The sequence below is a fragment of the Tripterygium wilfordii genome, chromosome 3, assembly GCF_013401445.1.
Source record: "Tripterygium wilfordii isolate XIE 37 chromosome 3, ASM1340144v1, whole genome shotgun sequence".
Classification (NCBI taxonomy): Eukaryota; Viridiplantae; Streptophyta; class Magnoliopsida; order Celastrales; family Celastraceae; genus Tripterygium; species Tripterygium wilfordii.
Genome location: NC_052234.1, coordinates 10,283,894 through 10,296,291, shown reverse-complemented (window position 1 = coordinate 10,296,291; position 12,398 = coordinate 10,283,894). Strand labels below are relative to the sequence as shown.

The window sequence follows — 12,398 nt, the reverse complement described above, 5'->3', positions numbered from 1 at the left end:
AACACCAAAAATTCATTAAAATGATGTAATTGAACCAATATGCATACTTCTTCTTCCTAATCACTTTTCCTTTCTTGGTTTTCTTTTCTTGGTTTGTACATCTCTTGCTCGTTTTGGATAAACATTTACAGCTGCAGAGATGTATCACTATAGTATCACCAACACCAAAAATCCACTAAAATGACATAATTGAACTAGAAAGACATGTAATGCAATCAAATTTACATTCTAACATTTATATCATCATTTTATAAGCAAAAAATATAAATTGAACACTAAATTGGATCTTCTATTTAAAAGTATCACTATTGTATCACAATTCGTGGAGAGAGAAAATCAAATTTGAGGTTATTTTGGTAAAAGATGATCCCAGTGTACTTTTTTAAAAGGATGTTTTAGTGACTGCACTTTTTTACAATTAAGTATAATCTGGTGTACCGGTCTCCAAAAGTCCCATTTGCTTTTCAAGCCCCGACCCAGCAGTGTCGAGGAAGCGCAGATCACCATACGAGAAGCAGAAGCATAGGTCAAAAGTGTCAAACAAGGGTAGGAAAATTCATTTACGGGTTTCGGAATCTGGAGTGGAAGAGGGACAACTGTATATATTTTCAAAAAAAGATATCAAAAAGATATTTTACTTTCCAATTAACGGCTATAATTCTAGAAATTAGGAAACCTTCTCTCTTGCCAAAAACAACGGTATATACTTGTCAAAAAAATATATTTTACTTTCCAATTAATGGCCAGAATTCTAGAATTAGAAATTAGGAAACCTAGCTTCTTTCTCTTTCGCGATTCTCGATACCGGCTGGCCGTTTCCTCTTTCCTATTCAATTCTCTGTCGGCGAAAACGGCCGACCGTGGCTTGGTTTAGGCGACGCTCCCTCCATGAATAACTCTGCGAATCTCATTCGGCGAAAGATATAACTCGGCGAACGTATCGTGTTTTTATATGTTTAGTTTCTAATTTTGAAAATGGTTCTTTATTTACACATTGATGTGTTCTATGTTTGTTGTTTTATAAGAAAATGGATATTCTGGAGGAGTTTGTCCGAGATTGTGATCTGGCCTCAGGAGGAGTTCATGCGAGATTGTAATCAGGCTCTTCAAATTTCTCCACGGTTTGCATAGGTAACTCTTGTATCTGATGTTGCTTAAGTTGGATCGCGGCGTAGGAATCTGGGATTTGTGGTAGATATTGATTATGTGTTGTGGTTGATTCCTGTGTTTGATCATATAATTGAGTTTTTTGAAACTCTATCCAAGCTATTCTCCTGCTGTCCCGCATATGGCTCAACCATTGAAACCTAATAATATTGCGTGTAGCCGGTGATTTGGGAAAAGTTCCTCTAAAATTTAAAGCAGCTTTTTACTAGGGTGTTAGATGATATCAAGGAAAGGAGTGGGTCAACGGCATATGCAAGCTTATTAGATGATATTATGGAAATTACAGTTGTAATGATCATTGTGTGAATCCCTTTCGCTTGTTGTGTGAACAGAATTAGTCACTCAGAGTATGACATTTCTTGTTCCAAATAGACACTCTTAGTATCCTGTCACAAAGTTTCTCTGTAAATCCTCTTCCTCTGCCTATTTGAGTCCAAATATCTTGGGCTGACTTGGCCAATTATAAAAAACATATTGTCTCTAATCTTTCTGTGTGTGTGTGTGAGTTTTGATGCCTCCTTTTTCTTTAATTATCTGATGGTTCAATCTCTTCTTTTCTAATTTTGCGTGTTTCTTTCCCAGTTTTTTTTTTTTGATGGTTCTCATAAGCAAATTTTTATTCATGACAAAGTTTCTTTATACAGGATTGGTACTAGAGCAGTAAGGCTAATGTAACATGACGCTTCAGGGAACTACAAAGATTGCCATCAATGCCTTGAACATTGCTAAGGACGCAGAGGTCTTTGGGGGAAAAAGGACATTAAAAATGAACTTGACATTTCTTGGTAGGATAGTTATTTAGCATTTAGATAAACTGTGTTCTTCATGAAAAAATCTTGTTCCCATTCATTGTTTGTGATATGAACTTTCTTGTTGTGTTTTTTTAATCAAGGGACACCTCTCAGACATTGCCTGGTCAATTCACGTTTTTTTTTCTTCACTTGACTTTTTGTTTTTCGTCTCATGTAAGTATGGACAGTCATATTTACATTTTGATCTCTTTTTTGTTTGATTCGCTGAAGAGTTCAAATCTTTCCAGCTTCAAAACCTCAAGACCAGGAGTTCTTTTTGTTTACACTTATCTGTTCTCTGTTTACGTTTTCTAGATGTAATTATAGATTGACGATGATCTAAACTCGACCATTTCTCTTATTATGTTCAGATTTGCTTCAAAAGAATGCCTCAACCAAGATTGTGGGTCTTTCCGAAGCTATGCTAAATTGTTTAAAGAGTAACCTTCGTTATTTTTACTGTAGTGTTGCTACTTCTTTGGTTTTGTTTAAATTATGGTGGTGCCCAGAATTTCTCAATAGAGTTGGGCGAGTCAAACTTACTGATTCTTTAGTATCACGCCTAATGGGCTTTAACTTCTAGATATCGTTTCTGCCACGATATTGGTACTGTCCTTTTTGTCGGTAATGCTTATTCCCTTATGATTACATATTTTGATTGTTGATCTTCAGTTTAACAGTTTATGTATTTCCATTGATTTCTTGGAAAACATTTGTTTCATTTACTTTCTGCATTTTTACTCCCAAACACTTCTCAATTTTTCTTGCTTAGAATTTATATTGTTTGTAATTGCATCTAAAACCTTGCTGGCGCATGAATTTCCATACAGTTTTGAGTGTCAGATCTACATGTTTAACTTAAAAAGACATATAGGTACATTATTTAATTTAGATTTCATGTCATATAAATATGTCAAGTGGATTATGAATATTGAATTTTTGGTATATTAAGCTAGTACTCATCATTTTGCGACAGATGCAACACACCAAATGAGAGTAAAGTTTGTCCCAAAACCTGATAAAGGGAGGGGTGTGACTTCAAATTGTGAAATCCCTTGAGCTTTCTTGGCCCATAAGAACCGTATATCATGGTCGTAATAGTGTCCTCTCTCTTTGTTTTTAGAATTTTGATAATCTGGTTTTTAAGATTTGCCTCTGTGTCAATTTTCTTTGTTTCCTTTTGGTCTTTATCCTGGCAATCAATTTATGATTTCAACGGCGGTTTTTTTTATAGACTGGCTTAGACGTTGTTTTGGTTTGGTCTTGGCTATGCAGAAATCAGAATCTGTTCTCACTAATCCAATACAGGTGTTTGGGTTTTTGTCCCTTTTTTTTCTCTTTCTTTTGGGAAAAATCAGAATCTGTTGTCACCAATCCAATACAGGTGTTTGGGTTTTTGTCCCTTTTTTTTTCTCTTTCTTTTGGGAATTTTGATGATAGGGTTCTATGAAGATTTTTTTTTTTAATGTTTGTGTGTTCTAGGTTTCTTTTTTATTTTGATTCTCTCATTTGTTTTTTTTTATTCTCCAAAGTCTATGATATTTGAAGTTTTTGTTTTGGGAATGGTTTGGTTCAGTGTGGCTTGGTTGGTTTAGACAAGGGTGATTCCTTGCATGAATAAAACTGAGAATTTCATCCTGCCAAGTGCCAACCAATAAAGTTTTACGGAACTTTTTTTTTGCCGTTGAAATTTTTATAATTGGGTTCTATATGTTGTGATTTTTGGGTTTCTTTTTTATTTATGTTCTCTCTGTTTTTCTTCTTAATTTTTTTTTATCTTGTCAACAAGTTTATGATGTTGAAAGGACTTAAGTTGGAGTTTTTGTTTTTAGATTGACTTGGATTTGCTTGGTTTTGTTCGATGTGGCTTGGCTTGGCTTAATTTAGTAAGGGTGATTCCTTGCATAAATAAAACCGAGAATTCATTCCACCAACCAATAAAGCTGTTTTTTTTTGTTGGTATTTTTGATACTTGGAGTTTTATTAGAAAAATTTTCCTGTATTTTGTGAGTTTTGGCTTTGCTTGGTTTGGTTCGGTGTGGCTTGGCTTGGTTTAATTTAGTAAGGGTGATTCCTTGCATAAATAAAACCGATAATTCATTCCACCAACCAATAAAGCTGTTTTTTTTTTTGATACTTGAGTTTTATTACGGTTTTTTTTTCTCCGTATTTTGTGAGTTTTGGCTTTGCTTGGTTTGGTTTAGTGTGGCTTGGCTTGGCTTAATTTAGTAAGGGTGATTCCTTGCATAAATAAAACCGAGAATTCATTCCACCAACCAATAAAGCTATTTTTTGCTTGTTTTGGTATTTTTGATACTTGGGGTTTTTATTTTGATTCTCTCATTTGTGTTTTTTTATTCTCCAAAGTCTATGATATTTGAAGTTTTTGTTTTGGGATTGGTTTGGTTCGGTGTGGCTTGGTTGGTTTAGACAAGGGTGATTCCTTGCATGAATAAAACTGAGAATTTCATTCTGCCAAGTGCCAACCAATAAAGTTTTATGGAACTTTTTTTTTGGCGTTGAAATTCTTATAATTGGGTTCTATATGTTGCAATTTTTGGGTTTCTTTTTTATTTATGTTCTCTCTGTTTTTCTTCTTAATTTTTTTTATCTTGTCAGCAAGTTTATGATGTTGAAAGGACTTAAGTTGGAGTTTTTGTTTTAAGATTGACTTGGATTTGCTTGGTTTTGTTCGATGTGGCTTGGCTTGGCTTAATTTAGTAAGGGTGATTTCTTGCATAAATAAAACCGAGAATTCATTCCACCAACCAATAAAACTTTTTTTTTTGTTGTTTTGGTATTTTTGATACTTGGGGTTTTATTAGTTTTTTCTGTAATTTGTGAGTTTTGGTTTCTTTTTTATTTTTCTTAATCTTCTGTTCTTCACAATCAGTTCATTATATTGATTGTGTAATGAAAGGTAAATCGAATGTATTGAATACCAAAGGTGTATTACAAGAGTATATAGACAAGAGAACTCATGAGAAGACTATACTACCCTTCTAGGCTAAAATATACAAAATACAAATCTCTAACAGATTGATTGCAGTTAAGTTGGAGTTTAAGCTTGGTTTGGCTTGGTTTAGGCAAGGGTGGTTCCTTGCATAAACTGAGATTTCATTCTGTCATCCGATCATGCTATATGAGATTTGACTCGGCTTTGTTTGGCTTGGTTCAATGTGGTTAGGCTTTGTTTAGGCAAGGGGGGTTCCTTGCATGATTAAAACTGAGTGCTTTGCTTGGTTTAGACAAGGGTGGTTCCTTGCATGAATAAAACTGAGTGCTTCGCTTGGTTTAGACAAGGGTGGTTCCTTGCATGAATTAAACTAAGAATTTCATTTTGCCAACCAAAAAATTCTGTTTGGATATTTGTGTCGTCTTCTTTTTCCTTCAGAATTTTGATAATTAGGTTCTATCAGGGTTTGGCTTTTTTCTTAATAATATATATTGTGATTTTTGGGTTTCTTTTTTGATTTTTGCTCTCGGCTCTTTCTTTTTGTTTTTTTTTTCCTCATCAGTCAATGTATGATGTTGAAAGAAGTTAATTTGGAGTTTTTTTTTTTTAAGATTGACTTGGCTTTGCTTTTGTTATTTTTCGTGGGTGTTATTAGCATTTGTGTTTTTCTATGTTTTGTGAGTTTTGGGTTTCTTTTTTATTTTTACTCTCTTTTATTAAGTTGAAGGTTATTTATTTTTTAAGCTTGGCTCAACTTTGCTTGGTTTGGTTTAGGCAATGATGGTTTCTTGCATTAAGGCTTGACTTGGTTTAGGCAAGAATATGATTCATTGCATGAACTGAGAATTTCATTGCTCCATGCAATAAAGCTGTTTGAGTTTTTGTGTTTCCTTTTTTTTTTCTTTTGAATTTTGATAGTGTTTTAGGTTTCTTTTAATTTTTCTTTTCTCTTCTATTTTGATTCTTTAAAAACCAGTTTATGACATTGATGAATGCCTCATTCCTGTTCACTACTTTGTTCTTCAAAATTTTTTGAGTTAGATGATTAGACTGTCAGATTTGAAGAGTGCTCTGTGTGAAGAATAAAGATGCTGCTTTAGCATCAAAGCAAATGGGCTGTTGAGTATCCCACATCGGTTGGAAAGAGGGCTGGTGTGGTTTAAATGAGGGTTTCCTCCTACCTCCTAATAGGCCTTTTAAGGGGTTGGACAAGGGGCCCAATATGTTAACATGGTATCGGAGCCAGTCCAACGCGATGGGCTTTCACGTGGTGGGCTTCTCGGAGTTGGACCAACCCACACGTGAGGGGGATGTTGAGTATCCCACATCGGTTGGAAAGAGGGCTGGTGTGTGGTTTAAATGAGGGTTTCCTCCTACCTCCTAATAGGCCTTTTAAGGGGTTGGACAAGGGGCCCAATATGTTAACATGGTATCGGAGCCGATGGTGGTCGCGAGCCTATGTCGATCTCAGTAGTCCTAGTTCTGATCCTGCTGCCTGGTGCGATGAGCGATGAGGATCCTGCTGGGGTTGGACAAGGGGCCCAATATGTTGACATGGTATCGGAGCCGATGGTGGTCGCGAGCCTATGTCGATCTCAGTAGTCCTAGTTCTGATCCTGCTGCCTGGTGCGATGAGCGATGAGGATCCTGCTGCCTGGTGCGATGAGCGATGAGCTGCTCTCAGAGTCTGGTTCTAGTTCTGGTACCTGGTGCAGTGAAATCAAGGTCTGGTTCCAGTTTCAGAGATCAGTGCTTGGTGTGACTGGTCGGGTCTAGGCAGCTGGTGCGACTGGCCTGACCTGGGCAGCGTGTGGTTCTGGTCTGGGCAGCTGGTGCGACTGATCTGGTCTGGGCAGCTGGTGCGATTGGTCTGGCCTGGGCAGCGTGTGGCTTTGGTCTGTAAGTTTTTTTTGGTTCCCGTAAGTTTTTTTTTGGTATTCTGGGATGTAAGAATTCATCAACTGGAAGCATGAATTGCTGGAGTAGTATTTCTGTCATTACTGGGAAAACATTCTGCTGGTTCCCGTGAGTAGATCAGTGAGAGGGTTGCTGTCAGAGTAAAAATATAAAATAAAAAAAAAAAAAAGGTTGCTTTCTGTTGATTTCTTTGAGCTGATTACAATGGCTGGCCCTAGTGAAACTAAGGCATTCACTGAAATTGTAACAACTGGGCATCGCATTACAGATAGGAAACTGACTGGTACCAATTATAGTCAATGGAAACGGGTCATTAGACGATACTTGTCAAGTATTGATATGGAGAAGCCCACCTATGTTAACATGGTATCGGAGCCAGTCCAACGCGATGGGCTTTCACGTGGTGGGCTTCTCGGAGTTGGACCAACCCACACGTGAGGGGGGATGTTGAGTATCCCACATCGGTTGGAAAGAGGGCTGGTGTGTGGTTTAAATGAGGGTTTCCTCCTACCTCCTAATAGGCCTTTTAAGGGGTTGGACAAGGGGCCCAATATGTTAACATGGGCAACCAGTGCTAACTTTGTGGATGTCATACCTAAACTGTGTTTTTACTCCCAGGTATTATGAAATCACTCTCAAGCACTCGCTAATGATATCATTTTTAGTGCTAATGATATCATTTTTGGGCCTTTCTTACAAGAAAAGCATGACATGAATTTTCACCCTTGCTCCCATAGACGTTGATGATGTGGGTAGAAATCTGATCGTAGCTTTGTACATGAGCCATGCTTTTTTGTTTCAGGTGACATAGATGTCCACATGTGGATTTTTGTTGTTCAATGTGCCACTTATCTAATTGAAATTTTGATTTCTGTGTTCGTTCTATTATCATATTAATGTTATAATTATAATGAAATTGAAAGAAATTTTATGTTGATATTAACTAAAAATTGAAGACAGGACTGTGGCACCATTGATTTTCCTAGCATTTCGAATTGCGTGTTGCCGACTCCTTTGTTTTTGCATTGCTTATGTACTTGTGTATCTTTTATATTCCTTTATAAAATGAAAGCCCTAGAGAAGATCAGGTAATTGCAAAACAAGGAATCAGAGAAAATGGCCTATGGGATAATGAGGCGAAATAAAAGGAAACAAGTCGAAACCAAGTAAGTATCTTGTTTGTATGCATTGCTTATGTACTTTCATCTTATATAATCAATCAATACTAATATATAAAGTTCATGGACGAGGCATGATATGGTGGCGAGTTGTTGTTGTTGTTGTTTTTTTTTTCCCCCTCTCTACTCTCGCAACTGGTTTTGGTTTTTTCCAACACTTGGAGGCGCGAAACGATGACATTTCGTCCGTTGCTATTTTGTTTGTTTCTGTTGTGTGCTGTAATCGTGCGTGTCGTTGTGTGGTTTCAGCAACTGGAAGGTACGTGCGACTTGGGATGCGTGCTTTTGTCGTTCTCCCCTTTCTCCTTTGGTGTTGGCTAGACAATGCGGCATAGTTTTCGGTTAGTTTCAGAGAAACTGCGTTGTCCTCGGATGAGATTCAGAGCATGTGTAAGACAAAAGATGAGCAAGACAAATTTCTTTTGCTTTTGCGTGCGGCACGCCAGTTTTTCGGTTCATACATCTCTCAGGTCAATCTCAACTTTTCTCTTTCTTCGATTTTACCTCTGCTTCCATTCTTCATTCCAGTGCACGCATCTTCAATATCAACCTCAACCTTTTTCTCTCAACTTTTCCTTTTATTCTTCGCGTAATTACGGGTGATTGGAGTAGTTTTGGCTTCGATTCAGTTCGGATCTTGCTCTTTGTGCTTCGTTGTTGATTCATGCTCAACTATCTGCGATCCTCTGGGACTAACATCACAGAATCAAAGTATGGCTAGCCATTCATCTTTACCCGATTTCATCAATTTGGAGAGGGGACGACAACAATTACCCGTCAGATTTGGGGAGAGAGAGAAGGAAGAAAGGAAGATAACATGCATGAGAGACGATCAAGCTGAGAGGAAGAATTAAAGCACTGAAGAAATTTACCATCAATTACATCAAGAGCAGATGCATGAACCACAGAGCTCAATGAAACGAAGGGAAGCCAACGATATAATTCAACTATTTTCCGGTGTGTGGGTACCATCCGGTTTGATGATTCAACTATTTTCTCTGAAATTCATATCAGTTGGCATTGACACTGGTTTTTGTTCTCTATTGAAAAAAAATTGTTTTTTGTTTCAGGGTTAATAGCAATCGAGCTTGAGCGGCTCTTGGTTTTTGTTGCTTTGGAAGCTCTCTTTGTGGACTCCAATTTGGGGGTTTAGGGTTTCTGATCTGAACAAACACTACAGGCAGGCATTCATGGGAAGTAGTTCAATTCAGATTCGCAAATTCAACCAGTAAGTTCCTTCGTTTCTCCGTCTCTTGCCTAACACAAAAGTTTTGTTTCCTGTTGAACTCCATATTGTCAGCTGACATTCAACTTTCTGTCTCTTCAAATATGTTTACTTCGAACTGTTAACAAAGAATGAAGTATTTATGAGAGCACCAAACGCCATGATTGGTGTTGTATTCATCTGTAGAAGTACATGTGTAACTCAGATGTACATGATAATTGATGGCCGAGAACTCCTTATCAATCATTTCATCAATTCACTGATTTTTGTATCATTGGCAGTATATACACAGCCCTCTTTGTTCTCTTCCTCTTTCATCTACTTCTATTTAGGGTCATAATGCAGCTGTTTTATTTCTCTAGGCAGGAGTTCTCGGATGCAATCACGGGAAAAAGAGAGATGATCATAGTCAGAGTCAAGAAGAAGTGGCTCTCTTCTATTTGGTACCTGAATCTCTCTCTCAAATATCTAGATCTGTTTGTCATATTTGCTTTTTTGGGTTAACTTATTTGTGTTTTGTTCCTCTCTGTCTTTCCTTCATTCTTTCCTGTGTATGCACATACTCCTTTGCAGCATCTCCGTTGACATCTTCAAGGGTCCATTCAATTACATGTTGATCTTATGCTCTCTACCTTATTTTTTCGAATTTCAATTGGTAATTGTTCTTTTCTTCCGATTTCTGATATGATCTAATGGTTGTCTTTGTTCTTACTTTATGCTAAAATTTTCTTTTACAGATTTGGTTTAGGACAAAATCAAAACGAAAAAATATAAGCAAACGAGCTAGGTATTCTGGTTTTTTTTAAGTGGTCTTATTGCTTATTTCTGTTTATTGCAGATGCGTGCAGGAGTTTGCGAAGTAACAAAGCATTTTCCAACTACCATTATCAGTGGTAGGAGCATAGACAAGGTAGCAATCATACTTTAAGTTGATTGACTCTTTTTAAATCGGTAGTAGATTATACATAACAATGCCATTGATTTCAGGTGAAAAAGTTTGTAAAGTTGAATAATGAATATTATGCTGGAACATAATGTCACCACCAAGCCCTGTGAAGGCCAGTGATGGGAAGCAGCACAATATAAGAAGGTATTCTTTCAATCGTTCAAGGTTCATAAGTACTATAGTGGCGCCACCGTGGCTCTTTCATTAATTAAAAGCTTAAATTAATATATGTTAGGGAAATGAAGTCCTTTTTCAACCTGCCAAGAAATTTTTGCCTGCAATTTGAAAGGTTTAGCTAGCTTTGCTCATGACTGTAATCCTAAGTATTTTCCTCTGTTATGTTGGTATATATTTATATACTTACAAAACTGTGTTTATCTCTCCATAACAGACTCACAGAATTGGAGGATGATAACAGGAGCAAGGTAGAAGATAACAAAACAAATTTTGCGTTTCTATGCACTTTCAACCAGTCAAAGAACAGGTAAATTTTAATTTCATCTTCCATTGAGGAATCATCATTATATTCCATTCTATTTTAAAACAATGTGTGAATTGGTGTCAAGCAGGATTTCAAACCACTAGAAGAGAAGGTCAAGTTTATATTTGAAGACTACCCGGAATCCCACTTGAGTTGGGGCACAAAGTTATAGAAAAATCTTAAAAGATCTCTAAACATTCACCATATTATAAGACCTGTGATACAATGGGATAAAGGTCATGCCCTGGAATATTTTCTGGAGACTCTCGGGCTTAATAATGCCAGCGATGTTCTTCCAATGTACATTTGAGGTGACAGAACAATTGAAGATGCTTTCAAGGTAAATACAATTCATAATATTTATTTCTCTTGAATACATAAAAATATTAGTTTTTTTAACTCAAATTGGTCGCGTAAAAAGTGCGGGTTAGTTATTCTAATGACTTAGGAAAACTGAGTTTTTTCTTATCCTCTTCATTTACCAACTTCATATGCATACTCTCGGTGAATTGGAATTTGCTATAGGTTCTATTAATTGATTGTGTTGGTTTGTGCTTACTTTCTCATTTTTACTGTATGATGATTGTTCATGTTTTTATAATATTTAGAAACAGGAAGAAGAAAGAAGATCTTGGAGAAAACTACAGATTGGAGTTGGGTTAGGACTAATTTCCTGGGTTAGGACAAGGATTACTAATGCAATTGAAGTTATTTTGTTGCCTAATTTAATAGGCATTGGTGGCAAGATTGAAAAATAGAAGCGTATGATGTATGCATAATATATTTATCCATCCTCTATTTTTTTTTCCATTAAAAATAGAAGGGAAGGGCAGACATGCAGCACAATTCCACACCACTGCGGACCCCATACTCACAGCATCATTTACAATCCTGGCACTAAGCAGCTCATCTCAAGAGAGTCTGATATGCTCCACGCTCAGGTTTGCCCATACTATCCATCTGTTTCTCTAATTTTATAGATTCCCGCCTATAACAGTACATGCCAATATGTACTGAGGAAATTGCCAATATGTGTAATCGTTGCTAGTAAGTTGCTACTTTTTTAGTTTTTTTAAGTTACTTTCCAATTATTTTTGAACTGTCGTTCTGTTATCTTATATTATGATTTTGGGAGAATTTTTTTTTTTTTTAACACTTTCACAATGTGCATACGGATGTTTTTTTTAAAAAAAAGTAAACTTGAAAGAGAATTAATATATAGTATAGATTCATTTTAAAATTTTTATAATGTAAGATAATTTTGGTGGCGGTGTTCTACCCATTTGATTAAAATGGCCTGTGTCGTCAGATGGGCCGCAGGCCTACTCTATGAGAATACAAACTAAAGCCCACTTAACAAAGAGAGTGTTTTTATTTGAATTATGGGAAAATTCCAGGCCGGCACCACTTGTGAAACTTTTGGACACTTAGGTCCAGTCCAAAAAACTTTATCCCTCTAAGGTACCACTAATATGCTAATTATTTTTTTATCCTTATCTTCCTCCCACAACTACACTTCTCTTCTCTTATCACAATAACTTTCTCTCTCCTATTGCATCTCTCTCATAACAACTTTGAAATTCTACGCTGGCCCCCATTACCACCACTACTACCGCCAACATCCATTCGACCTCCAAATTCAAGCTGCCAACACACCAAACAAAACAAAATTCAAACCACATAAACCTCAAAAACGTGGTAACTTCGTAGATCTGAATGCAAAAATTCACAGACAGA

General features: G+C 36.6%; 1 long non-coding RNA gene across 4 annotated transcripts; it reads left to right on the top strand.

Annotated features, from left to right (window-relative positions):
* The first annotated feature begins 7,909 nt into the window (after positions 1-7,909).
* LOC119995368 lies at positions 7,910-11,986 on the top strand. 4 transcript variants are annotated; one of them, XR_005467666.1, is made up of 12 exons: positions 7,910-7,997; positions 8,259-8,479; positions 8,622-8,966; positions 9,080-9,237; positions 9,597-9,677; positions 9,808-9,889; positions 10,073-10,144; positions 10,222-10,324; positions 10,416-10,469; positions 10,572-10,664; positions 10,750-11,001; positions 11,482-11,986. It is a non-coding gene; the product is annotated as an uncharacterized LOC119995368 (long non-coding RNA). The 4 variants fall into 4 exon arrangements; XR_005467665.1 differs by having other exon boundaries at positions 11,276-11,986; XR_005467663.1 differs by having other exon boundaries at positions 11,270-11,986.
* Positions 11,987-12,398: the final 412 nt, after the last annotated feature.